Raw genomic sequence first — 27620 nt, 5'->3', positions numbered from 1 at the left:
CGAAAGCCTTGTCGCAAGAGCATGCAGAGGCCCTAAGGCACATGTAAAGAAATGCTGTTGACCAAAAATGGCTTCAGGGTTCCCGCGGGTCCTTAAAAAGTCTTAAATACAACTTTCGGTTTTCAAGGCCTAAAAACGTCTTAAATTGTTTGGAATGACTGGAATTTTCGAAAGGGAGGTATTAAATTTAATATTGGACCGAGCGAGTGAAATGTCTCCATCCGGTTTGGGGTATTTTTTTAACCGTAATTTTAAAAGTGACCAGCGTAGCTTTTGGGGGCAGCATTGGTTCTGTGCATTCCGTAGATCAAGAGCTAACGCCAGGAGGCTACTGGAGGCGGTGTGGTGCGGTGTGGTGGTTGTGAAGAGTGATGCGCGGGTAGCTACGCGGGCGCTAGAAAGCGTTGATAATTATGGGAAGATGTGTGTTTAACGACAAGTGGTTGGAGGATGACAAATGCCCCCAATATAAGGAGAATAATCGTTTGTGATAAAAAGTGCTGGATCGCACAAATGTGTTTAAAGCCGGTAGCGCAGCGCTGGGGACACGCCCACTGGGAAACTGGCTTTTCACGGACACGAGGCGCGCGCGTGTTAAAGGTCAAGCGCTCCGGAGTGAAACGCAGGGGGGTTCGCGCATGCGCACAAGAGTCAGGTGGAAAATGGGACTTGTAGGAAATACTACTACTAATAATAATAATTTATCATTTTTTTTTTTACATAATTAACATTGTTTATTGTACTAAGTTTAATATAAATATATAAACCTTTATTTCAAAACTCAATTAAAAAGAACTCAAGAAAATACAATAATTCTAAATATAGTACAATATAAATAATTTGTACAAAGTTTTTTAGTTTTATTACCTATTGTCGACAACAGTGTTTTTAATATAATAAGAATAATATTAACAACCACTAATAATTAGTAGTAATAGTAATTATTGATTATTAATCATTACTACTTATTAATTAGTGATTAATAAGTACTAGGGATTATTAAATGTTATAAAATTAAGTTATTAAAAATTATTACAAATTATTAAAACGTAGTAATTGGTAGAATACAAACAAATACTCATGGATTATAGATACTTTTTTTTTTTTTTAAAATAGTGAACATTGATATAAAATAACTACTAATAATAAACAATATTACTAGTAATACTTGTTAACGTTATCAGTTCAATTATCAATGTTCACGATTAAAAACAAATTATCTATAATCCATGAATAATTGTATTACTACTACTACTAATAATAATAATTACTACTTTTTTTAATAATAATTTTAACTAATCTTATAACTCAATTTTATAGCATTTTAATAATCACTACTTATTCTTTATTAGTAGAATTTATTAGTTGATAATAATAATTACTAATTATTAAATTACATTTTGATAATCACTGCTTATTCATTAATACTAAATTATAATAATTGCTACTCTATTATTAATTAATATAGCTAATAAGTAGTGATTATTAAAATGTTATAAAATTGAGTTAATTTTTTAAAATTATTATTAGTAATACAAACAATTATTAATGGATTATAGATAATTAATGATTATTTTTGAATAATGAACATTGATATAACCATTGCACTGATGATAATTAGTTTAGTTATTCCAACACACTGATTAATATTGATAATGGTTATGAAAGGTGACAGTTGTTTTTCTGTGTTTAATGTAACGTTCTGATGATTGTATGACTGCATAAACAGGTTTATGCTGTTACCGGCTATATTAATGCAGAAGATATTCGAGAACTTCCTCAGCCAGCTGTATACTGTACGACACTCAGACTGATTTTTGCTGTCGGACACAAAATCACACATCAAAGATAATCTTTGGGGATTGAAATAATGCCGGCTAAGGTTGTTCAGCTGGTTCTACTTGCCGTTTATTGTTTTCGTTTTTGAAATGATTCATGGTGTTTTCTCCAGTAAACACCAGTCTTCTCCTTGCTGCTACAGTAGTTCTGCAGGCCAAAAACACATGACTTTGCTTCAGCTGTTTGCATGTCTAACAGTTGCCACTGATGCTCCCTGTTGTTCACTAATTGTGTGCATTCTTCTTAGTTATTAAAAAAAGCTATTGCAGAAAACAGTTTTAAGTTGTCGTATTTATCATTTTCTTTGCCATGGTACAGTCTTAATTTTTCCATTTAGAGGTCTTGAAAAGGTCTTAAGTCTTTAAATTTGTACTTGAAAAATGTGCAGATACCCTGGGCTTGCAATGTTTCAGCATTTAAAAAAATAAATACTATAAACAGCAGTAAGCCATAATAAATGAGAAACAGCCAATATTTGGTGTGAGACAACCCTTTGCTTTAAAAGAAAAAATAGTAGTCTCAGGTACAGTGAGTGCAGTTTTATAAGGAAATGAGCTGTAGGTTTTACTGAGCATCTTGCAGAACCAGCCACAGTTCTTCTGGACACTGTCACACTTGCTTCTTAATTTTGCACTAAAATCCAGTAGCCTTCACACATATATATATATATATATATATATATATATTTTTTTTTTTAATCTGAAAAGTGGTCTCTTATGCTGCTGAAATACAAGCTTTTTTTCCCCTCCCCTGTAACATTTAATTTTGTGCTGGAAAACGAATGCTTGGAACTCATGTTTTTGTACTGACTCAATAATGTAGAACTCATAGATTTCTATTTTAACAGTTTGTATGGAAAAAATATAGGGTGCCTAAGACTTTTGCACAGTACTTTTAGTTCAAAACAACTGTACTACCCTCTGACAACTTCGGGTGGCAGGGTGGTGTAGTGGTTAGCACTGTCGCTTCACAGCAAGAAGGTTCTGAGTTTGAGCCCAGTGGCCAATGGGGGCCTTTCTTTGTGGAGTTTGCATGTTCTCCCTGTGTCTGCATGGGTTTCCTCCGGGTGCTCCGGTTTCCCCCCACAGTCCAAAGACATGCGGTTAGGTCAATATGAGGCAGCCTTAGGCTGAGGTGCCCTTGAGCGAGGCACCTAACTGCTCCCTGGGCGCTGTTAGCATGGCTGCCCACTGCTCTGGGTATGTGTGTGTGCTCATTGCTCACGTGTGTGCGCATGTGTGTTCACTGCTTCAGATGGGTTAAATGCAGAGAAGGAATTTCACAAGTGTACGTGTGATGAATAAAGTCATCGTTCCTGTGTCTTGGCTTAGAATACGGGTTCTTTATCCATGGTCCTGGTTTGAGTATCTTCAGCCCTGTACGTTTTAGTGTTTTCTCTGCTCCAAACACAGCTGATTAAATGTAAATTAAATGTTGATAATTAGCTGATTAGTTGTATCATATATTTTGGGAGAAGAGAAGCAACTAAAATGGCAAGGACAGGGGGAACTCCAGAACCGGAGTTAGGAATCTGAGGCCGAGAAGCTCGTTTAACTTTGTGATTATTCCTAGTCTTGACCACAAGGTGGCGATATTCTTGAACGTTGAAGCATGCTCGTACATACTCCTCCATATCCTGCAGAGTGCAAGCCATACATACAGTACAAATATTATCAGCAGTGTATTAAAGAATAGCTTTGTGTTCAAATATATTAGTATAAAACCAGTCTTGTTGTGTTAGGGACAGTGGACTAGAAGTTTGTGACTTTAAAGCCCAAGTCAGCCAAAGCACCAGGGACGTTTAACCTGTAACTCAGTGCTTGCGTTTAGCTTGTCTTGTAAGCCTCTGCTAAATTTCAAATCGAAAGGTACATTTGAAAGATCTTTCAATTCCATCATGTTTTGACCTTTACTTTTTAACGCCTGAGTAAACTCTAACTGCAGTCATTCCATTCATATGCACACATTCATTTCAGGGTGGTCTAGCATACACTTGGTCTTGTGTTCACTGAGAACTTGGCCTGCTCTGCTGCCTCCGAGCAGCTCTCTTCAGATCTCAACTCTGAAAGTAGCTTTAGTGCTATTATCAGCAGGTTAGAGAAATTGCCATGGTGCTACTTTTTTTTTTTTTATTGTCGTGCCATTGAATTCATTAGACCATATTTACAGGCAATTATTGCAACGTTCACAGAGAGCCCTTTTAAAACTGATTTAATGAAAGCAAGAAACAGCTGGTAGCTGTTTATATTGCTTCATCAGCTGCAAAAGGAGACCTAATTTGTAGAAATGATTAGTGTCTTATGGATTTCTGTGTGGAACAACACATTGCTGAGGCTTTGAGGTGGGAAAACATGAGTTCAACTATTTGGACTAATGCAGAAATTCATTATTATGGTGATGGTTAATGGTATAGGTGGCATGGTGGTGTAGTGGTTAGCTCTGTTGCCTCAGCAAGAAGGTCCTGGGTTCGAGCCCAGCGGCTGGCGTGAGCCTTTCTGTGCGGAGTTTGCATGTTCTCCCCATGTCCGTGTGGGTTTCCTCTGGGTGCTCCGGTTTCCCCCACGGTCCAAAGACATGCAGGTTAGGTTAACTGGTGGCTTTAAATTGACCATAGGTGTGAGTGTGAATGGTCTGTTGTCTCTATGTGTCAGCCCTGTGATGACCTGGCGATTTGTCCAGGGTGTACCCGGCCTCTCGCCGACAGTCAGCTGGGATAGGCTCCAGCTCGCCCGGCACGACCCTATAGAACCAGGTAAGCGGCTACAGATAATGGATGGAGGGTTAACAGTATATTCTAGTAACTTTCATTCCAAGAACATACCCTTCCAGAGTACTTTATAAGGAACCTGTACAGCTACTCATTCATGCAATTATTTAATCAGCTAATTGTGTGGCAGCAGTGAAAGGCATAAAACATGCAGATATGGGCCAGTGGCTGTGGGTAATGTTTACTTCAACCATCAGAATTGGGGGGGGGGAATGTGATCTCAGTGATTTTGATCTTGGCATGATTGTCAGTACCAGAAGAGCTGGTTTGAGTATTTCTGTAACTGTTGATCTGGGATTTTCACACAACAATCTGTAGAGTTTACACAGAATGGGGCAATAAAGGAAAATAAAAAAACTTCCAGTGAGTGGCAGTTCTGTTTATACAAACTCCTTGTTGATGAGAGAGGTCAATGGAGAATGACCAGCCTGGTTTGAGCTGACAGAAAGACTACAGTAACTCAGATAACCACTCTGTACAATTGTACTGAGCAGAAAAGCATCTCAGAATGCATTAAATGTTGAACCTTGAGGCAGATGGGCTACAACAGCAGAAGACCACATCGGGTTCAAGTTCTGTCAGACAAAAAAATGAAAGATGGGTCTGCAGTGGGCACAGGCTCACAGAAACTGGACAGCTAAAGACTGGGAAAATGTAGTCTGGTCTGATAAATCATGATTTTTGCTGAGGCACACAGATGGTAGTCAGAATTTGGTGCCAACTGCATGGATCCAACCTGGTGGGGGTGGTGTAATGGTGTGGGGAATGTTTTCTTGGCACACTTTGGGCTGTTGATACCAATCAGTCATTACTTGAATGCCACAGACTATTTGAGGATTGTTGTTAACTGTGTGAATCCCTTCATGTGCATCTTTTATTGGTTACTTCCAGCATGATGATGCACCATGTCACAAAGCAAAAACTGTCTCATACTGGTTTTATGAACATGACAATAAGTTCAGTGACCTTCCCAGTCACCGGATCTGAACCCAATAGAACACAATTGGCATGTTGTAGAACGGGAGATTCGCAGCACGAACGTGCACCTGAAAAACCTGTAGGAACTGTCTGATGTAAACATGGACCAGAATCTCAAAGAAATGTTTCCAACATGTGGTGGAATCCATGCCATGAAGAACTGAGGCTGTTTTGTGAGCAAAGGAAGGCCGTACCCAGTGTTGGTATAGTGTTCCTTTATAAAGTGCTCAGTGAGGTTTATTTGCAAATCAGCTTCCAGTGAGCTGCTTACCAAATCTATTATGCAAGTTTAATTTATTATAATATGATTGTTTATGGTCCATTTGGAACTAGAAGGTAATTTTTTATTTTTTTTTTGTCTAAAGTTTGACTTTTTTGACCAGTGTAAAAGTATTTTATGTCACAGACTATTAAGTAATGTGTCAAGTGAAGTGAAATCTGTCATTGTTTATAGGAATGGCGCTGTGTGTCCAAATCAGGGATTTATATTGTTTTGGCTTCTTCTGGGAACAACTGGATGTTTATGATGAAATATTACCCATGATATGAGCCTGTTTTCTATTTTTCCACCAAAGCATCATTTAATAAATGATGAGTGGAAACAGGTGTGTTTAAGCTGGAAAATATCTCCAAGCTGTGTTGGACTCTGAGCTGTGCATGGCTGTCTTAAATGTTCTATCTGGCTGTCTGTGTAGCAATCCTGTCAACGTTTTTCTAAAGTTGTCACAGTGTCAATGAAACACGATTCAGTTGAGCAAATCCAATTGGTTCCACCACGCACAAAAGTTAAAAAGCCTCATAATACCATCTCATAATGGTGGGTTTGCACACGCTTAGAAAAACAGGTTAAATCTAGAACACTGAAGTGTCTTTTTGTCTCTCTGGATGGATCTCTTCTTAGAGATTTTACACATGCTCACTGGCCACTTTAATAGGAAATTGTTCTGGATTCTAAGATTCCTGTTCTCGGCTGTAGGAATGGAACCCAATGTGGTCTTCTGCTGTTGCATACTGAGATGCTTTTCTGCTCACCACAGTTGTAAAGAGTGATTATATCCTTCTACTCCTACTATATTCTTCCTGGCAGCTCGAACCAATCTGGCCATTTTCCTCTGACCTCTCTTATCAACTAGGTGTTTCCACCCACAGAACTGTCAGTCACTCAGTGTGTTTTGTTTTTTGCACCATTCTGTGTAAACTTTATAGACTGTTGTGTGTGAAAAAAACTTCCCAGGAGATCAGCAGTTCCTGAAATACTCAAACCAGTCCATGTGGCACCAACACCCATGCCACAGTGAAAGTCACACTTTGAGATCACAATTTTCCCATTCTGGTGTTTGAAGTGAACATTAACTGAAGCTCTTGATTTGCATCACCATGATTTTATTCATTGTGCTGCTGTCAAGGAATTGGCTGATTAGATAACGGCATAAAACAGCAGGTGGATGGGTGTACCTAATAAAGTTGCTTGTGAGTGTATAACCTTGTAACGTCATCTTCAGTAACCGCTTTATCCTGATCAGGGTTATGATGGACCTGGGGCCAATCCCAGTTACACTGGGAATAATGTGGGAGAATTTAGCTGTCCATCACAGGCCACCATGCCCTCACACTTTCACACCTACTGTATGTGTAATTTATTATAAACAAGCCACTTAACTGCATATTTTTTGACAGTTGGAGGAACATGAACGTGGGGAGAACACAGAATGCAGCATAGGCAGAAACCTGAACTTTGGATCAAACCCAGGACTCTAGAGTTGTGAAGCAGCAACTTTGTCAACCCACTGCACCATTATACTGTCCAAAGAATTCATCTCATCTCATCTCATTATCTCTAGCCGCTTTATCCTGTTCTACAGGGTCGCAGGCAAGCTGGAACCTATCCTAGCTGACTATGGGCAAAAGGCGGGGTGCACCCTGGACAAGTCGCCAGGTCATCACAGGGCTGACACACATGCCCCTTTTCCACCAAAGCAGTTCCAGGGCTGGTTCGGGGCCAGTGCTTAGTTTGGAACCGGGTTTTCTGTTTCCACTGACAAAGAACTGGCTCTGGGGCCAGAAAAACCAGTTCCAGGCTAGCACCAACTCTCTGCTGGGCCAGAGGAAAGAACCCCTTACGTCGGGGGGGCGGCGGAGTTGTTAAGACCAACAACAATAACAAGACTGCGAAAGATCGCCATTTTTAAGCGACGAGAAGCAGCAGCTGTACAAACGTGAAGTCATCCATTATTATTGTTGTTGTTGCTGCTGCTTCTTCTCCGTGTTGTTTTTGCTTCGATATTCACGCCAAGGTTTATGCAAATGTAGCGACGTAACTGACGTATACAGCGACGTAATGACGTGGCTTCCCTTAGCACCGCGAGCTATGGAAAAGCAAACTGGTTCTCAGCTGACTTGCAAGTTGAACGAGTTGTGAACCAGCACCGGCTCTGAACCAGCCCTGGAACTGATTTGGTGGAAAAGGGGTAAGAGACACAGACAACCATTCACACTCACATTCACATCTACGGTCAATTTAGAGTCACCAGTTATCCTAACCTGCATGTCTTTGTTCAAAGAATTCTTAACCCTAATTTCTCTGAGTGTATTGTGTAAACCTAATAATTTGCGAGTTGCACATAGAAAAGAGGTTCTTTGAAAGAAGGTTAAGAGCATCCTTAAGGTTTTCTACTTGGTACCCTCTCTGATAAACTCCTATTGTAGATTTCTACATAGAATCTTGAGGAGCCAGATTTAACCTTTGTTTTCCTTAGGAGAAGAAAATAGTTATCAAATAAAATGTGTCCTATTAAATAAGAGACTCTGATAAATCTGACAGGATGGTTTGCTACACCTTGCCTCTGGTGAGTTTTCTTTCAGTCTCCATTTTTCTAAAGGAGTCCTGGAGTATTGGATTCAATATAAAACAATCAGCTGGCTTTCAGAAAATGTATTGATCCTGTAGCCTGACTCCTGACTTCTCCCATTCTAATGAGTCGGCAGGGATAAAGCAGCTGATGTGGACTTTCTCCTTGACTTATATCCCTAATTGATTAGCTGTTTCGCTTTGCTTTCACAAGTAAGCATTAGCAACCATCGTGCTATTTGTTGTGTCCCATTATTTATTATGACCGATGGTAAATTTTGTGCTAGTCTTTTGATTAGCCTGTAGTGTAATTTCAGACTGTGTGTATGGAGAAAAAAAACCCTGATGGTCACTTATCTCACGGTTGATGATCAGCAACCCTGGTTAATTCAAGCAAACCTTTTAATCTAAAGGGAGCATGGAAACCTAAATATGGTTAGCATTGATCCACATTGTGTATTTGGATGAATTAATGTGGGCTTTTTTCTTTTTTTTTGAGCATTAAATTACTTTCACTATGGGGGTGGGACTAAAACTGATTTCAATTTCACTTTCATTTTCATCTTCACAAGCCCCTTGAGAGTCTGTGAGTGTGCCTCTGCTCTTTCTTAATTGTGCTCTTTGAATTGAACAAATACTTCAATGGGTATCTTTGATATCAGTGTTTGCTGAAAGGTTTTCTGCATAATGGACAATATGCTAATAATTCACTCAGCAGAACCTGTTACAATCTGTATTGAACACAGTTGAAATGTTCAGAAAGGTCACCCTTTCTCATTAGATATCACAATAACGGATCTCCAGGACAACATCCATCGATTAATCCATTATTTGTAGCCGCTTATCCTGTGCAGGGTCGCAGGCAAGCTGGAGCCTATCCCAACTGACTATGGGCGAGAGGTGGGGTACACCCTGGACAAGTCACCAGGTCATTGCAGGGCTAACACATAGAGAAAAACAACCATTCACTCTCATGGTCAATTTAGAGCCACCAGTTAGCCTAATCTGCATGTCTTTGGCGGTAACTGGAGCAGACACAGGGAAAACCCATGCAGACATGGGGAGAACATGCAAACTCTACACAGAAAGGCCCTTGTCAGCCACTGGGCTTGAACTCAGAACCTTCTTCCTGTAAGGCGACAGTGCTAACCACTGCACCACCGTGCCACCCCTCCAGGGCAACATAACCTTTAGTATTGTTTAGCACACAGATGCATTGGTTGCTACAAAATAATGGATGAGATTACTGCTTAAGCTCACTGCTTATGAAGTATTTATTAAGTCTTCCAAGAATGTAAACAATTTGTAAAAATAACTTTCTGTAAGTGTTAACATGTAGATACCCAATGAAAATCAAACAATTTCTCTAAATAATACAACCCCAATTCCAGAAAAGTTGGGACACTGTGTAAAGCATAAGTAATAACAGAATGTAAAGATTTGAAAGACATGGAAAACCTACATTTCACTGAAAATAGTATAAAGACATATCAAATGTTGAAACTGAGAAATGTTGTTGTTTCTTGAAAAATATATGCTCATTTTGAATTTGATGTCAGCAACATATTTCAAAAAAGTTGGGACGAGGCAACAAAAGACTGACAAAATTGTGTAATGCTAAAAAAAACTAATTTGGTTAACTGGCAACAGGTCAGCAACATGATTGGGTATAAAAAGTGCATCTCAGAGAGACTCAGTCTCTCAGAAGTAAAGATGGGTTCACCACTCTGTGAACGACTGCATGGGCAAACAGTGCAATAATTTAAGAATAACGTTCCTCAATGTAAAATTGCAAAGAATTTGGGCATCACATCATCTATGGTACATAATATCATTGAAAGGTTGAGAGAATCTGGAGAAATCTCTGTATGCAAGAAACAAGGCTGAAAACTGACATTGGATGACTGTGATCTTCAGGCCCTCAGGTGACACTGTATTAAAAGCAGACATGTCTGTAGTGGAAATCACTGTATGGGCTCAGGAACACTTCAGAAAACCATCGTCTGTGAAAACAGTTCATTACTGCATCCATAAATGCAAGTTAAAACCATATATACACAATATCCAGAAACACTGCCACCTTCTCTGGGCCCAAGCTCTTTTATGATGGACTGAGGCGAAGTGGAAAATTGTCCCAAGGTCTGACGAATCAAAATTAGAAATTATTTTTAGAAATCCTAGACATCATGTCCTCCAGGCTAAAGAGGAGAGGGACCATTTGGCTTATCAGTGCACAGTTCAAAAGACAGCATCTGTGATAGTATGAAGGTGCATTAGTGCACATGACGTGGGTATCTTGTACATCTGGGAAGGTTTCATTAATGCTGAATGATATATACATGTTTCAAAGCAATATACTGCCATTCAGACAAAATCTTTCTCGGGGAAGGCCTTCCTTCTTTCAGCAAGACAATGCCAAACTGTTTTCTGCACATGTTAAAACTGCATGGCTCCATAGTAAAAGAGTCCAGGTGCTAAACTGGCCTGCCTGCAGTCCAGATCTGTCTCCCATTTAAAACATTTGGCACAATATGAAGCGCAAAATACGACAAAGGAGACCCCAACCTTGAGCAACTGAAACTGTATATCAGGCAAGAATGGGACATTTGTCTTTCAAAACTACAGCAGTTGGTCTCCTCAGTTCCCAAATGTTTACAGAGTGTTGTTAAAAGTAGAGGTGATGCAACACAGTAGTAAACATGCCCCTGTCCCAATTTTTTTTAAATGTGTTGCTGGTATTAAATTCAAAATGAGCGTATATTTTTCAAAAAACAATAACATTTCTCAGTTCCAACATCTGATATGTTGTCTTTGTACTATTTTCAGTGAAATAAAGGATTTCCATGATTTGCAAATTATCGCATTCTGTTTTTATTTATAGCTTACACAATGTCCCAACTTTTTTGGAATTGGGGTTGTAAACGACTAGTACTATATCAGGTGTAATATAGACATTTACATTCATTTATAATGTTCATACTAATCATGATATAAATATGAAACATTTATGCCCATGTACTAAATGAATCTTTGGCTTGGAAGCATTTCTCATACAACCAGCGGCAAGTGAAAATTGAGGCATGCAATGGAGCTTAAACGAATAAACTTCCAAACCACGAGAATCCCACCACTGAATAATTTACACAGTGCTGAGCCACGGGAATCCAATACACTGCAGCCAAACTTCTCACACATTGCGTTTTGGCTGCTTGCAAAATCAGTCATACACACATCCTGACATACGCAAAAAAAAGTCAGCAAAAATACTTTAAAAGGAGCAATGTGCAGACCTTCATGAGTGATAATATGTTGTTTGAAAAGCTTGTCTTCACAGACAAGATGGAACATTGTGTAGTAGCCCATAAGCTGTCCCAGAGGAAAACTCCCTCTTCAGCCATGTGCCTTCACGGCAGTGTGTCATTTTGAGGCGAGATGATGACAGACACATTTTATGCTTTGACTTTTCTCCTGATTGATTTATGTGAGCGTTTCCAGTGTAGACTAAATCTAAGGCCAGGATATGACAACAGAGCTGAGAAATGGGTTTGAATTCATGTGCTGTGGAAAAAAATACATGCAAATTCTACTTTAACAAAATACAGTATTTACTTTAACAAAATCCAGGCTAGTTACTTTATAAAATCCAGGCTAGTTACTTAATAAAAGCTAGGCAAGTTGTAATTTCTGTAATAGCATACAGTGTTCAATCCAGTGTAATACTTTAAATGTGTTTTACAGTTCTATACAGAAGCCTGTTTGGTGTTTTAATACAGTATCTGTCAGTACCTTAATTCCTAAAAGATCTGCAGGGATGTCAAACTCATTTCAAATAATTGGCCACATTACAGTCAAGTGGGCTTGACAAAAAAGAAAAAAAAAAACTGTTTAGTGACCAGTAACACATCAGTAGCTCATTTTAACAGTGTTCATTGATCAGCATTTCTCTGAAAGCTACATTCTGAACACATAAATAGATATATAACCTGCAAAAGAGACGAACAGACTGCAGTTCATCAACTGAGATTATATGTCACGATTCTCTGCAAAATAATAAGACATTTTGGAAAACACTGTGGAAAACATTGATAAAAAACATTTTTTTGGTGGGTAAAGTGGGATTCTATAAGTATTCACCCCTGTTGCTTAAAGAAAACCTGAAAAAGACATGGTTACAAGTCCATCCATCATCTACAGCACTTATCCATCAGGGTCATTGGTGAGCTGGAGCCAATCCCAGCCAACTTTGCTCGAGTACACCCTGGACAAGTCAGCAATCTATCTTGGTGCTGATACAGAGACAAATAACCATTCATAAGTGGTTGTGAACCGGCAACAGGGTCTTGGGTGGTCAAGGCTCATTGACTCGCATGGGGCATGAAGGCTATTCCATATGGTCTAATCCCACAGAAGAGGTACTGTAGCACAAACTGCTGAAAAAAGGAATGCTGGCTAAAACAAAAAGGTGTCAGCATTAACTTTTTTTTACCACTTTATGCTACAGTAGCACTTCTGTGGGATTGGACCATATGGACTAGCCTTCATGCCCCATGCGAATCACTGAGCCTTGGACACCCATGACCTTGTCGCCGGCTGTCCTTTCTTGGACCACTTTTGGTAGGTACTAACCACTGCACACTGGGAACAACCCACAAGACGTACCATTTTGGAGACGCTCAGACCCAGTCATCTAGCCATCACAATTCGTCCCTTGTCAAAGTCTCTCAGATCCTCACGCTTGCCCATTTTTCCTGCTTCCAACACATCAACTTCAAGAACTGACTGTTCTCTTGCTGCCTAATATATCCCACCCCTGGAAAGGTGCCATTGTAATGAAATAATGTTATTCACTTCACCTGTCAGTGTTTTTAATGTTATAGCTGATCAGTGTATATACATATATCGACACAAGTGTTTTCCTGAGAAAGACGACACTTGTATTTTTAATATGACCTACAGCCGTGACATGGAGAAGAGTAACTGTGACATATTTCTCAATATGTCACTTGTGAGGAAATCGATGAATTGTTTTGATAAATTTGGGGTTTTTTTTGTGAATGTGTCTATATAATAAAAAGAAAATCACATGTTGGCTTAAAGATATGAAGTTTATCTTCTCGTTTTAAAAAATATTTCACATGCTCACTTCGCTCACTCGTGAATATATACATTCACCACTTGATGAACTTCATAATCTCGTGCCTCTGTGTAATATAATATACTCCACATTATATATATATATATATATATATATATATATATATACACACACACACACACACACAAACAGTGGTGCTTGAAAGTTTCTGAACCCTTTAGAATTTCCTATATTTCTGCATAAATATGACCTAAAAAATCATCAGATTTTCACACAAGTCCTAAAAGTAGATAAAGAGAACCCAGTTAAACAAATGAGACAAAAATATTAGACTTGGTCATTTATTTATTGAGGAAAATTGATCCAATATTACATATCTGTCAGTGGCAAAAGTATGTGAACCTCTAGGATTAGCAGTTAATTTGAAGGTGAAATTAGAGTCAGGTGTTTTCAATCAGTGTCATGACAATCAGGTGTGAGTGGACACCCTATTTTATTTAAAGAACAGGGATCTATCAAAGTCTGATCTTCACAACACATGTTTGTGGAAGTGTATCATGGCACGAACAAAGGAGGTTTCTGAGGACCTCAGTAAAAGCGTTGTTGATGCTCATCAGGCTCGAAAAGTTTACAAAACCATCTCTAAAGAGTTTGGACTCCACCAATCCACAGTCAGACAGATTGTGTACAAATGGAGGAAATTCAAGACCATTGTTACCCTCCCCAGGAGTGGTCGACCAACAAAGATCCCTCCAAGAGCAAAGCATGTAATAGTCGGCGAGGTCACAAAGGACCCCAGGATAACTTCTAAGCAACTGAAGGCTTCTCTCACATTGGCTAATGTTCATGTTCATGAGTCCACCATCAGGAGAACACTGAACAACAATGGTGTGCATGGCAGGGTTGCAAGGAGAAAGCCACTGCTCTCCAAAGAGCATTGCTGCTCGTCTGCAGTTTGCTTAAGATCACGTGGATGAGCCAGAAGGCTATTGGAAAAAATGTTTTGTGGACGAATGAGACCAAAATAGAAGTTTTTGGTTTAAATGAGAAGCATTATGTTTGGAGAAAGGAAAACACTGCATTCCAGCATAAGAACCTTATCCCATCTGATGGTGGTGGTAGTATCATGGTTTGGGCCTGTTTTTCTGCATCTGGGCCAGGATGGCTTGCCATCATTGATGGAACAATGAATTCTGAATTATACCAGTGAATTCTAAAGGAAAATGTCAGGACATCTGTCCCTGAACTGAATCTCAAGAGAAGGTGCAGCAAGACAATGACCCTAAGCACACAAGTCATTCTCCCAAAGAATGGTTACAGAAGAATAAAGTTAATGTTTTGGAATGGCCAAGTCAAAGTCCTGACCTTAATCCAATCGAAATGTTGTGGAAGGACCTGAAGCGAGCAGTTCATGTGAGGAAACCCACCAACATCCCAGAGTTGAAGCTGTTCTGTACAGAGGAATGGGCTAAAATTCCTCCAAGTTGGTGTGCAGGACTGATCAACAGTTACTGGAAATGTTTAGTTGCAGTTATTGCTGCACAAGGGGGTCACAGCAGATACTGAAAGCAAAGGTTCACATATTTTTGACACTCACAGATATGTAATATTGGATCATTTCTCTCAATAAATAAATGGCCAAGTATAATATTTTTGTCTCATTTGTTTAACTGGGTTCTCTTTATCTACTTTTAGGACTTGTGTGAAAATCTGATGATGTTTTAGGTCATATTTATACAGAAATATAGAAAATTCTAAAGGGTTCACAAAGTTTCAAGCACCACTGTATATCCCTGCTTTACAGTATAGCTATTGTGATACTGCTGTAACTATTAAGTATCATTAAATTCAGGACATCATTAAGGACAGCTAACAAGTGATGTAACAACATAACACAATGGCCAAACAAACAAACAAACAAACAAACAAACAAACAAACAAACAAACAAACATTCTATTCCTTTGCTAGCAAAATTAGCTAGCTAACTACCTATTTGAAAAAGCTAACAAAAATGAAATTATACATCCAATGAGCACATTTTATTACATTCTACATCCAATTTGTTTTCTTTTATTGACTGATTCAAATGTGCTTAAGATACAAATACAGTATCTGACCAAAAAAGAGTTGTTGTTTTTTTTAAATTCACACTGTACACACTGTCATCAGGGAAGCCTGGAGCCTAAATTCTGTGCTTTATTCAATACGCATAACCTGCAAATGTTTGTACTGAACAATCAGAATGTTACCAGGTCAAATAAAGTTTCTTTAAGCTTAGCATGCATGTAATTGCTTTAAATGGCACTATAACAGCAGCAGCCCTGTTCCATGTGCTTCACTGTGCTTTAAACTCTCCAGCACACACAATAGGCTGTTTCCAATCAAGATCTGTTGGATTTATTTTGTTGAAATAAGTTTTTATTATGTGGTGCGGTAAGTTTGTAGTGTTGTGCACCATCCAGCCACTGTACACTAATGTTTTTAACTTGATAATTAGAAGCAAGAGTGTCTACTAACAAATGTTTTTAATGTAGTATATCCTTTTCACACCAAAAATAACGGATTATGGATATCTTTCTAGTGTTTTATCATTGTGGTAATAGATCAAGGTCATGGTTGAGGGTGAAATTTCACAGTTGAATGCAATCATCACTGTACAGTGCTTTTTATTTGATAGTGATATGTTTCCTTTATTTTGTAAGAAAATAAAAGTATATTTTAATCAGCGTCCAATACATTTTTAAAAATATACAAATACAGGGTTTTTTTTTTGTTTGTTTTTTAAATTCATCAAAAAATTGGCTGCCACTAACTGGAAAATTTTGCTCTTTCCAGGTCAAATTTTAAATAATTATTTGTGTGTGTGCTCATCAATGACTTTTACTTTTATTGTCCTTTCAAGGGCATTATTCACCATTGTTCATTCTTCTATTAGTGGACTAAACCCATCACCTTGAAACCCATCACCTTGAAACCCAACACATACTCATAATCCCGGACAGAAAGTAAAAATCTAATGAGCGAGACTAATTTTGTTGCATTTCATGCAAACAAAATTGCCAGAAAAGATATGACTACTAACTCTATCACAACTCCAGACCTCAGCCTTCTGTACCTTTTTGCAAAACTGTACACATTTCAAGTAGTTATCCCATGCTACAGGGCCCACCAAGCTCCTCTTATACACACACACACACACACACACACACACACACACACACACACACACACACACACACACACACACACACAGAGAGCAGATGTAAGGCCTCAGTTTTGCAGCCAAGCACAGCTGCAGGCTTTTCCCTCATCTCAGAGATGTTTATAGTCACTATGATCTGAAGGCAGCCGTGTGTTTCACAGCCCACTTACTTGATCCTTAGTCTTTGGCCAAGACCTAATCAGTATTCACACAGAATGACCTGTCCCTACACAGTCTCTTGACATTAATAACCAATGTATAAACTGAAAAAGGGATTGAATGACTACAGGGTACGATTGCATGGAAATCACTATTTTCCGCACGCAGTTGCCATTTTTACTGAGATTTTCTTGCCTCAGACAGTATGTTTGGACTGCGGTTTTCATTCGTCATGTCACAAACCTTTCTCATTAGCAGAAAGCAAGGGAAGCCTTTAGCGGTGGATGCCATGCCAGAAGAAAAATCTAACCCTGGATGCTGGGATTTCATTAAGACCACACAAAACAGACCTTTTCTCAGCACCCCAGCGGATTCTTATAAACACACTTGAAGACAGACGTATTTGTAAAATTCCTGTTGGGTCTTGCATGACCCTGAAATGAAAGGTCTAGCTTAAATTATTTATATGACCTCAGCTTCTAATGTTTAATCTTATTAAGAAGCTCTAATTAAATATGTGTATGTGCATATTATAGGTTTTAGAGGACCACTAAGGTGTGACACAATCTTTCTCGCAGCTGTCAAGCATTATTATTACCAGTTTCTCTCAAGGTCATTATTATGAGAAAAAAAAGTCAGCGTTGCTGCTGATACATGACTTAAACCCATGCCTGGAGTGTTTTTCCATCATTCTAAACAAATGTGTTGATTCCTATCTAAGTGACATCTATAATGTCGAATGGGTCGTTAGTCATAACTGCATTCAGCCTTCATGTCAAAAGTGAAGTTAAAAAGTCAGTCTAAACATGTTTGATTGATTCTGAAAAAGTATGTTCTTGATGGAGGCTGGGTGCAGATAAGCTTAGAAATTAAATTCAGATTACTGAATTGAAAAAGAATTCCGGTTACTATGAAACTACTACCATGAAGGAATATTTCAATTTAGATGCTTATATCTCATGTTTTTTTTACACATGAACACACTTGTATGAAAGTGTTCTATAAGTAATTTATTTTATATTTTACTTTACATTAGATTTTAGAATGTTTCATATTTTTGGCACATTTTCCCCATTTAACAAATTTAATTTAAAAGTCCTTGAAGTACATTAAACAGGATAATTATTGCAAAGCATAATTTGGAAACTGTGTACAGTAGCATACTGTATATACACCGATCAGCCATAACATTAAAACCATGGACAGGTGAAGTGAATAACATTGATTATTTCATTACAATGGCACCTGTCAAGGGATGGGATATATTAGGCAGCAAGAGAACAGTCAGTTCTTGAAGTTGATGTGTTGGAAGCAGGAAAAATGGGCAAGTGTAAGGATCTGAGCGACTTTGACAAGGGCCAAATCATGATGGCTAGATGAGTGGGTCTGAGCGTCTCCAAAGTGGCACATCTTGTGGGGTGTTCCCAGTATACAGTGGTTAGTACCTACCAAAAGTGGTCCAAGGAAGGACAGCCGGTGAACCAGCGACAGGGTCATGGGTGTCGAAGGCTCATTGATTCGCATGGGGAACAAAAGCTAGCCCATATGGTCCAATCCCACAGAAGAGCTACTGTAGCACAAACTGCTGAAAAAGTTGTTAGTTTTTTCTTTTTTATCAGACATCTAATTTTTTAGGTTTGTTTACCTGACATGTTTCGACGTATGACTGTCGTCTTCCTCAGAGTGTCACCGGATGTTATTGGTGACGCATCTTTTATCAGCTGATGTTTCCGAAGGCGTGGCCTTCCTGTCTGGATTGACAGGTCGGTCACGCCTTCTACTGTCAGTTCGTCCCCTGCAAGATGGCACTCCAGGTATGGGAGAGCATGTATGCTCCCTCATCTCGGTTGATGGTCCTCGGACTTCGCTTACGGATCTCTATGGCCTCCCTGATCCAGCGCTGATGTTTATTACCTTCTGTGCGGATGACTCTGGCATTCCCCCAGTCCATAATATGATTTTCCCTTTTGCAATGATCTGCAATGTCATCCCCAGGATTTACGGTACACCAAAAATACACAAACCAGGAACACCATTACGCCCCATAGTAGATAGCATTGGTTCAGTGACATACAACTTATCAAAAGCACTTACCGAAATAATTAAACCATTACTAGGACTCACAGACCAACACTGAAAAAACTCAAAACAACTGGCAGAAGAACTAAAAAACATAAAAATGCAACAAGACGAAGTTTTCATTTCACATGATGTCATATCTCTTTTCACCAGAACACCCACGGAAGCCACCATACAGGTAGTACAAGACAAATTAAAACCAGATAGGATGCTCAAGAAACGCACAAACCTCACTGTACAAGACATTACGCAACTCCTTCAATTCATCACCACATCCACATACTTTCAGTTCAGGAACACAATTTACAGACAAAAGGAAGGTTTTGCCATGGGAGACCCACTATCAGCCATCATGTGCGGCTTTTTCATGGAAGACCTGGAGCAGAAAACACTCACTACAATACCAGCGGAATACAGACCAACACTCTGGAAATGTTATGTGGACGACATTCTGGAAAAAGTAAAGAGGGGATACACTCAACAACTTACCGACCATCTCAATACTATAGACAATACTGGCAATATAAAATTCACACATGAAGAGGAAACGGAGCAGTCAATAGCTTAAAAATACATCACACAGAAGAGGGGGACATCAAAATAAATGTACACAGGAAACCCACACACACCGACCAATATTTAAACTGGACTTCCGAACACCCCATAATGCACAAAATATCTGTAGTTAGAACATTGCATAAATGCGCAGCAATAATTACAGATGCACAGGACAAAGAACAGGAAGAACAACATATACAACACGCACTGAAGGCATGTCAATATCCACAATGGGCAATATCCAAAGGGGCGGAACAGGTCAAAAACAATAAAACACAGAAGAAAGAGAAAAAACAAACCAACAAACATGAACACAGGGGAGTAGTGACATTACCATACATCAGAGGAATAACGGAAGGCATTCAAAGAGCAATGAGGAAATACAACATTAACACACCTGTCAAACCATACACAACACTCCGTCAGATCCTGGTGCATCCCAAAGACAGAATACATCCGGACAACAGATGTAACACCATATATGAGATTCCATGCCAATTATGCAATAAAACTTACATTGGAGAGACAGGAAGGAGTTTCAACACAAGAAAAAATGAACATAAGAAAGAGTGCGAAAAGGAGACAGTTACAAGACAAACCCGAACAATAAAAGAAAAGGCACAACAGGAAAATTATAAGTCAGCCACAACAGATCATTGCAAAAGGGAAAATCATATTATGGACTGGGGGAATGCCAGAGTCATCCGCACAGAAGATAATAAACATCAGCGCTGGATCAGGGAGGCCATAGAGATCCGTAAGCGAAGTCCGAGGACCATGGGCGCTGCCAGGGGGGGAAAGGTTAGAACAATTCTAGGGGCCCAGCACTGCCATGGGGCCCTTTAAGGGGCTGATAATATGCTTTTAATGATTTTAATAAGACTTTTGAAATAACAACAATGCAATATTCCATCTGGTAAAATAAGCTAATTGAACAAGGTTGTCTATTTCTTGAGTTCTTCAACATATTGTCATTTAACCCTCCCCCTTTTGCGAAATGGTACGGTCCAGTTCTGGTAGACGCGCGATGCGTTAAATCTGTGTGCTGATCAGTGCAATGCAGCCAGCCAGCCAGCAGTGGAGTGCATACAGTCTATGATCGCTAAATATGAAGAGTGGCTGTCAAAAACGTAAAGAAAGGCAGCTGAAAGCTGAGAGGGACCGGAGAGGCAGGCAACTGGTCACTCAGTTTTTCCCAAAGAAAGGTAGCTATTGCTCACATGTGTGTTCAAAATATTAGCGAATGGTAAATGAACAGTATGAACGTGGTTGGATTAGCCTATCAAGAGAACACTTTTACAGTTTGTACAGTGACATTTTTTCCATTTTAATAACTGAACTGACTTGTGTGATTCAGTTATTAAAAAAATGGAAAAAAATGTCACTGTACAAACTGTAAAAGTGTTCTCTTGATAGGCTAATCCAACCATGTTCATACTGTTCATTTACCATTCGCTAATATTTTGAACACACATGTGAGCGATAGCTACCTTTCTTTGGGAAAAACTGAGTGACCAGTTGCCTGCCTCTCCGGTCCCTCTCAGCTTTCAGCTGCCTTTCTTTACGTTTTTGACAGCCACTCTTCATATTTAGCGATCATAGACTGTATGCACTCCACTGCTGGCTGGCTGGCTGCATTGCACTGATCAGCACACAGATTTAACGCATCGCGCGTCTACCAGAACTGGACCGTACCATTTCGCAAAAGGGGGAGGGTTAAATGACAATATGTTGAAGAACTCAAGAAATAGACAACCTTGTTCAATTAGCTTATTTTACCAGATGGAATATTGCATTGTTGTTATTTCAAAAGTCTTATTAAAATCATTAAAAGCATATTATCAGCCCCTTAAAGGGCCCCATGGCAGTGCTGGGCCCCTAGAATTGTTCTAACCTTTCCCCCCCTGGCAGCGCCCATGGTCCTCGGACTTCGCTTACAGATCTCTATGGCCTCCCTGATCCAGCGCTGAACTGACTTGTGTGATCCCCTCCTAGAACTGCCACCTTATTGTGGTGGAGGGGTTTGTGTGCTTGAATGATCCTAGGAGCTATGTTGTCGGGGGCATTATGCCCCTGTTAGGGTTTCCCAAGGCAGACAGGTCCTAGGTGACAGGCCAGACCAAGAGCAGTTCACCAAAAAAACCCCTATGGAGAAAAAATCCAGGACCGTGACGTCGCCCGGTAGGACGCAGCCGGGGCCCCACCCTGGAGCCAGGCCCGGGGTTGGGGCTCGTATGCGAGTGCTTGGTGGCCGGGCCTTTGCCCATGGGGCCCGGCCGGGCTCAGCCCGAAGAGGTGATGTGGGCCCGACCTCCTGTGGGTTCACCACCCACAGAGGTAGCAGTAGGGGTTTGGTGCAGTGTGGATTGGGTGGCAGTCGAAGGCAGGGGCCTCGACGACCTGATCCCCGGACACAGCGGCTGGCTGTTGGGACATGGAATGTCACTTCACTGGGGGGGAAGGAGCCTGAGCTTATGCGGGAGGTTGAGAGGTACCGGCTAGAGATAGTCGGGCTCACCTCCACGCACAGCTTGGGCTCTGGAACCCAGCTCCTCGAGAGGGGCTGGACTTTCCACTTCTCTGGAGTCGCCCGTGGTGAGCGGCGGCGGGCTGGTGTGGGCTTGCTTATAGCTCCCCAGCTCAGCCGCCATGTGTTGGAGTTTACCCCAGTGAACGAGAGGGTCGCCTCTCTGCGCCTTCGGATTGGGGAGAGGGCTCTTGCTGTTGTTTGTGCCTATGGGCCAAATAGCAGTATAGAGTATCCGGCCTTCTTGGAGTCCCTGGGAGAGGTACTGAGGGGTGCTCAGACTGGGGACTCCATTGTGCTACTGGGGGACTTCAATGCTCACGTGGGCGACGACAGTGACACCTGGAGGGGCGTGGTTGGGAGGAACGGCCTCCCCGATCTGAACCCGAGTGGTGTTTTGTTATTGGACTTCTGTGCTAGTCACGGTTTGTCCATAACGAACACCATGTTCGAGCATAGGGGTGTCCATAAGTGCACGTGGCACCAGGACACCTTAGGTCGGAGGTCGATGATCGACTTTGTAGTCGTTTCATCTGATCTCCGGCCCTATGTCTTGGACACTCGGGTGAAGAGAGGGGCTGAGCTGTCAACTGATCACCACCTGGTGGTGAGTTGGATCCGCTGGCGGAGGAGGAAGCTGGACAGACCTGGCAGGCCCAAACGTATGGTGAGGGTCTGCTGGGAACATCTGGCCGAGCACTCTGTTAGGGAGGTCTTTAACTGCCACCTCCGGGAGAGCTTTTCCCAGCTTCCGAGGGAGGCGGGGGACATTGAGTCTGAGTGGACCATGTTCTCTACCTCCATTGTGGACGCAGCTGTTCGGAGCTGTGGCCGCAAGGTCTCCGGTGCCTGTCGTGGTGGCAATCCCCGAACCCGGTGGTGGACACCGGAAGTAAGGGATGCCGTCAAGCTGAAGAAGGAGTCTTATCGGGCCATGTTGACCTCCGGGACTCCTGAGGCAGCCGACGGGTATCGGCAGGCCAGGCGTGCTGCAGCTCAGGCAGTTGTGGAGGCAAAAACTCGGAACTGGGAGGAGTTCGGGGAGGCCATGGAGAAGGACTATCGGTCGGCCTCGAAGAAATTCTGACAAACCATCCGGCGCCTCAGGAGGGGGAAGCAGTACTCTGCCAACACTGTTTACAGTGCGGGTGGGGAGCTGTTGACCTCGACTGGGGACATTGTCGGGCGGTGGAAGGAATACTTTGAGGATCTCCTCAATCCCACCGTCATGTCTTCCACTGAGGAGACTGAGGCTGATGACTCAGAGGTGGACTCATCCATTACCCAAGCCGAAGTCACTGAGGTGGTTTGCAAGCTCCTCGGTGGCAAGGCACCGGGGGTGGATGAGATCCGCCCTAAGTATCTCAAGTCTCTGGATGTTGTGGGGCTGTCTTGGTTGACACGCCTCTGCAACATCGCGTGGCGGTTGGGGACAGTGCCTCTGGAGTGGCAGACTGGGGTGGTGGTCCCTCTTTTTAAGAAAGGGGACCGGAGAGTGTGCTCCAATTATAGGGGAATCACACTTCTCAGCCTCCCAGGGAAAGTTTACTCCAGGGTACTGGAGAGGAGAATTCGACCAATAGTCGAACCTCAGATCCAGGAAGAACAATGCGGTTTTCGTCCTGGTCGCGGAACACTGGACCAGCTCTATACCCTTCATAGGGTGCTCGAGGGTTCATGGGAGTTTGCCCAACCAGTCCACATGTGCTTTGTGGATCTGGAGAAGGCATTCGACTGTGTCCCCCGTGGTATTCTGTGGGGGGTGCTTCGGGAGTATGGGGTTCGGGGCTCTTTGCTAAGGGCTGTCCGGTCCCTGTACGAACGGAGCAGGAGTCTGGTTCGCATTGCCGGCAGTAAGTCAGACCTGTTCCCAGTGCATGTTGGACTCCGGCAGGGCTGCCCTTTGTCACCGGTTCTGTTCATAATTTTTATGGACAGAATTTCTAGGCGCAGCCAGGGGCCGGAAGGAATCCTGTTTGGGAACCACAGGATTTCATCTCTGCTTTTTGCGGATGATGTTGTCCTGTTGGCTTCTTCAAACCAGGACCTTCAGCATGCACTGGGGCGGTTTGCAGTCGAGTGTGAAGCGGCTGGGATGAGAATCAGCACCTCCAAGTCCGAGGCCATGGTTCTCGACCGGAAAAGGGTGGCTTGCCCTCTCCACGTTGGTGGAGAAGTCCTGCCTCAAGTGGAGGAGTTTAAGTATCTCGGGATCTTGTACACGAGTGAGGGAAGGATGGAGCGTGAGATCGACAGGCGGATTGGTGCAGCCTCCGCAGTGATGCGGTCGCTTTACCGGTCCGTCGTGGTGAAGAAGGAGCTGAGCCAAAAGGCGAAGCTCTCAATTTACCGGTCGATCTACGTTCCGACTCTCACCTATGGTCATGAGCTTTGGGTAATGACAGAAAGAACAAGATTGCGGATACAAGCGGCTGAAATGAGTTTCCTTCGCAGGGTGGCTGGGCGCTCCTTTAGAGATAGGGTGAGAAGCACAGTCACTCGGGAGGAGCTCGGAGTAGAGCCGCTGCTCCTCCACATCGAGAGGAACCAGCTGAGGTGGCTCGGGCATCTTTTTCGGATGCCTCCTGGACGCCTCCCTGGGGAGGTGTTCCAGGCATGTCCCCCCGGGAGGAGGCCCCGGGGAAGACCCAGGACACGCTGGAGGGACTATGTCTCTCGGCTGGCCTGGGAACGCCTCGGTGTTCTTCCCGAGGAGCTGGCCGAGGTGTCTGGAGAAAGGGAAGTTTGGGCTTCCATGCTTAGACTGCTGCCTCCGCGACCCGGTCCCGGATAAGCGGAAGAAGACGAGACGAGACGAGACGAGACTTGTGTGATAAACAAGATGAAATATTACGTTATGCTGGTGCTAATAACTAGTGCTAATAACCAGTTTCATAACTAATGGGGTGCCCTAAATATGCACAGATTCAGCCTCAGGGGGACCTCCGCCCTACCAAACCACTGAAGCCCCCTTTGGAGAAGGAGGCAAGCAGCAATACAACCCATAAATGCTTTAGGATTGAAGTTTTTAATGAGCGAGCACCATATACAGTTTGCTAGATTAAAGTGTTGCTAATAACGGACACCAGTCAAGTGTTTGACATGGTTATGTGTGTGGAATGTTCACACGTTCTAAACCATTGGTTTCAAATTGAGGAGCTGGAGAAAGCGCAGCACACATAAAAGAGGGATAGAGGTTACAACATATGAAGAACTACGTACGTAACTGATCAAATTGAAATGTCACTCCGTGTCACTTTGAAATAAATTTATAATAAGATGTTTCCTTGCAATTGTGATGAGGGTGGGCAAAGTTGGGGGGCCCAAAATTCTAATCTTTCATGGGGCCCAAAATTTCTGGCGGCGCCCCTGCCGAGTACCATCAACCGAGATGAGGGAGCATACATGCTCTCCCATACCTGGAGTGCCATCTTGCAGGGGACGAACTGACAGTAGAAGGCGTGACCGACCTGTCAATCCAGACAGGAAGGCCACGCCTTCGGAAACATCAGCTGATAAAAGATGCGTCACCAATAGCATCCGGTGACACTCTGAGGAAGACGACAGTCGTACGTCGAAACATGTCAGGTAAACAAACCTAAAAATTAGATGTCTGACAAAAAAGAAAAAACTAACAATATTCAATATAAGACATAATGAACGTAATCGAAAGATGCTGAAAAAGTTAATGCTGGCTAAAACAGAAAGGTGTCAGCATTGACTTTTTCATAGTCAGTGTAATTCAGTTCACCTGTCAATGGTCATAATGTTATGGCTGATCTGTGTATGACTAAGATTAACCTAGGAAATATAATTCTCAAGCTGTAGACAATCGCTTCCTTGAAATGTAAACTCATTACCTCTGCACTAATAGTCATTGTTTGGAGTTTGGACAGTGAGTGGGCTGCTTAGATCATAACCTAGATTAAAATTCTGAAAGTCAAAAAGCCTTTATTGTTACACATACACTCAAGCACAGACTTAAGCACATGGTGGAATTCCTCCTCTGCATTTAACCCATCTGAAGCAGTGAACACACACATGCACACACAAGTGAACAATGAGCACAGACACATACCCAGAGAAGTGGGCAGCTATGCTACAGCGCCCAGGGAGCAGTTGGGGGTTAAGTGCCTTGCTCAAGGGCACTTCAGCCCAACCTCAGCCCATGGTTGCCACATATTAATCTATGGACAATGTCTTTGGACTGTGGGGGAAACCAGAGCACCCAGAGGAAACCTATGCAGACGCCACATAGAAAGGCCCCTGTCGGCCACTGAGCTCGAACCCAGAACCTTCTTGCTGTGAGGCAACAGTGCTAACTACTACACCACTGTGCCGCTCATGAATTTCTAAAATAATGGAATGTTATTTTCATTCAAATATACAATAATCCAAACATACAAAATTAAGGAGCTAACACTTGTTCACTGATAACCATTTTTAGAGAACCGATACTTCTTGGATAATCTGCAAACATATCAAATCATACTGATTCTTTAGTGTTGTTCATGCAGAGCAAAACACAGTTAAGCGCCAGGACCACAATGCACCAAACATCTCATCTCATTATCTGTAGCCGCTTTATCCTTCAACAGGGTCGCAGGCGAGCTGGAGCCTATCCCAGCTGACTACGGGTGAAAGGCGGGGTACACCCTGGACAAGTCGCCAGGTCATCACAGGGCTGATACATAGACACAGACAACCATTCACACTCACATTCACACCTACGGTCAATTTAGAGTCACCAGTTAACCTAACCTGCATGTCTTTGGACTGTGGGGGAAACCGGAGCACCCGGAGGAAACCCACGCGGACACAGGGAGAACATGCAAACTCCGCACAGAAAGGCCCTCGCCAGCCACGGGGCTCGAACCCGGACCTTCTTGCTGTGAGGCGACAGTGCTAACCACTACACCACCGTGCCACCCTGCACCAAACATGTTACAAGAAACAAGAGAGTAATACATTTAGTTTTATTGCCAAATATCTTCTTGACATAGTAATGATGCAATCTTATCCACAAAAGGGCCAGTTTGATTTCCTGAAGGTTTCCATTCCAGCCAAGCAGGAACCACACCTGATACTGAAATCATCAAAACCTGAAACCAAATGATTGACATGGACTCATGCTGGCTTCTGTTGTTTAAGCACATCATACATGTCATAGTGAACCATATATTGACATAAAAATACATACATATTAGGACTTGCAATTCTGAAAAATTCATTTATTATTAGAATAAATATAAAATATAAAACAATGGTATCTGGAAACATTTGGAAAGTTTGAAGTGAAGAGAATATGTGAAAATTACTAAAAAAAAAACCCACAAGATTTTATGATATTGTGTACTATAATAAATATACATAATGGAACACAATATACACAATTAGACATTGCTACTAGTGAGGGTGCAGGAATTTTTAGCGAGCAATCTATAATTAACTCCTCCACCCCACCTCCAAATGTCCCAGAGGAGGAGCTTATTTATTCTGCATGTGTGTCTCTCACAACCCCCCCCCCCCCGGTAGTGTCCCCCTCCATCCTCCCTCCCATCTCTTCT

General features: G+C 41.9%; 1 protein-coding gene across 1 annotated transcript in view; it reads right to left on the bottom strand.

The window, feature by feature from the left end:
- Positions 1-27620, bottom strand: part of LOC132899027 (cystinosin-like) — a 260058-nt gene that overhangs the window by 68378 nt on the left and 164060 nt on the right. The window lies entirely within an intron of this gene.

This window comes from Neoarius graeffei, chromosome 15 (assembly GCF_027579695.1).
Source record: "Neoarius graeffei isolate fNeoGra1 chromosome 15, fNeoGra1.pri, whole genome shotgun sequence".
Classification (NCBI taxonomy): domain Eukaryota; kingdom Metazoa; phylum Chordata; class Actinopteri; order Siluriformes; family Ariidae; genus Neoarius; species Neoarius graeffei.
Note: the sequence above shows the minus strand (reverse complement) of the source record. Positions and strands in the feature narration are given on the sequence as shown.